The sequence below is a fragment of the Manis pentadactyla genome, chromosome 17 (assembly GCF_030020395.1).
Source record: "Manis pentadactyla isolate mManPen7 chromosome 17, mManPen7.hap1, whole genome shotgun sequence".
NCBI classification, from domain to species: domain Eukaryota; kingdom Metazoa; phylum Chordata; class Mammalia; order Pholidota; family Manidae; genus Manis; species Manis pentadactyla.
In genome coordinates this window covers 12,445,023-12,447,430 of record NC_080035.1, presented here as the reverse complement: position 1 = coordinate 12,447,430, position 2,408 = coordinate 12,445,023, and positions in this window count along the sequence as shown.

Genomic DNA, 2,408 nt, shown 5'->3' with positions numbered 1-2,408 from the left:
TACACCATGACCAAGTGGGATTCATCCCAGGGATGCAAGGATGGCACAACATTCGAAAGTCCATCAATATCATCCACCACATCAACAAAAAGAAAGACAAAAACCACAAGATCATCTCCATAGACGCTGAAAAAGCATTTGACAAAGTTCAACATCCATTCATGATAAAAACTCTCAGCAAAATGGGAATAGAGGGCAAGTACCTCAACATAATAAAGGCCATCTATGAAAAACCCACAGCCAACATTATATTGAATAGTGAGAAGCTGAAAGCATTTCCGCTGAGATCGGGAACTAGACAGGGATGCCCACTCTCCCCACTGTTATTTAACATAGTACTGGAGGTCCTAGCCACGGCAATCAGACAAAACAAAAAAATACAAGGAATCCAGATTGGCAAAGAAGAAGTCAAACTGTCACTATTTGCAGATGACATGATACTGTACATAAAAAACCCTAAAGACTCCACCCCAGAACTACTAGAACTGATATCGGAATACAGCAAAGTTGCAGGATACAAAATCAACACACAGAAATCTGTGGCTTTCCTATATACCAACAATGAACCAACAGAAAGAGAAACCAGGAAAACAACTCCATTCACAATTGCATCAAAAAAAATAAAATACCTAGGAATAAACCTAACCAAAGAAGTGAAAGACTTATATTCTGAAAACTACAAGTCACTCTTAAAAGAAATTAAAGGGGACACTAACAGATGGAAACGCATCACATGCTCATGGCTAGGAAGAATTACTATCGTCAAAATGGCCATCCTGCCCAAAGCAATATAGAGATTTGATGCAATCCCTATGAAACTACCAGCAACATTTTTCAATGAACTGGAACAAATAATTCAAAAATTCATATGGAACCACCAAAGACCCTGAATAGCCAAAGTAATCCTGAGAAAGAAGAATAAAGTAGGGGGGATCTCACTCCCCAACTTCAAGCTCTATTATAAAGCCATAGTAATCAAGGCAATTTGGTACTGGCACAAGAACAGAGCCACAGACCAATGGAACAGACTAGAAAATCCAGACATTAACCCAGACATATATGGTCAATTAATATTTGATAAAGGAGCCATGGACATACAATGGCGAAATGACAGTCTCTTCAACAGATGGTGCTGGCAAAACTGGACAGCTACATGTAGGAGAATGAAACTGGACCATTGTCTAACCCCATATACAAAAGTAAACTCAAAATGGATCAAAGACCTGAATGTAAGTCACGAAACCATTAAACTCTTGGAAGAAAACATAGGCAAAAACCTCTTAGACATAAACATGAGTGACCTCTTCTTGAACATATCTCCCCGGGCAAGGAAAACAACAGCAAAAATGAACAAGTGGGACTATATTAAGCTGAAAAGCTTCTGTACAGCAAAAGACACCATCAATAGAACAAAAAGGAACCCTACAGTATGGGAGAATATATTTGAAAATGACACGTCCGATAAAGGCTTGACGTCCAGAATATATAAAGAGCTCACACGCCTCAACAAACAAAAAACAAATAACCCAATTAAAAAATGGGCAGAGGAACTGAACAGACGGTTCTCCAAAAAAGAAATACAGATGGCCAACAGACACATGAAAAGATGCTCCACATCGCTAATTATCAGAGAAATGCAAATTAAAACTACAATGAGGTATCACCTCACACCAGTAAGGATGGCTGCCATCCAAAAGACAGAGAACAACAAATGTTGGCGAGGCTGTGGAGAAAGGGGAACCCTCCTACACTGCAGGTGGGAATGTAAATTAGTTCAACCATTGTGGAAAGCAGTATGGAGGTACATCAAAATGCTCAAAACAGACATACCATTTGACCCAGGAATTGCACTCCTAGGAATTTACCCTAAGAACGCAGCAATCAAGTATGAGAAAGACCAATGTACCCCTATGTTTATCGCAGCACTATTTACAATAGCCAAGAATTGGAAGCAACCTAAATGTCCATCGATAGATGAATGGATAAAGAAGAAGTGGTACATATACACAATGGAATACTACTCAGCCATAAGAAAAGGGCAAATCCAACCATTTGCAGCAACATGGATGGAGCTGGAGGGTATTATGCTCAGTGAAACAAGCCAAGCAGAGAAAGAGAAATACCAAATGATTTCACTTATCTGTGGATTATAAGAACAAAGGAAAAACTGAAGGAACAAAACAGCAACAGAATCACAGAACTCAAGAATGGACTAACAGGTACCAAAGGGAAAGGGACTGGGGAGGATGGGTGGGTAGGGAGGGATAACGGGGGGCAGAAAAAGAGGGGTATTAAGATTAGCATCCATAGCGGGGTGGGAGAAAGGGGAGGGCTGTACAACACAGAGAAGACAAGTAGTGATTCTACAACAGTTTGCTACGCTGATGGACAGTGACTGTAAAGGAGTA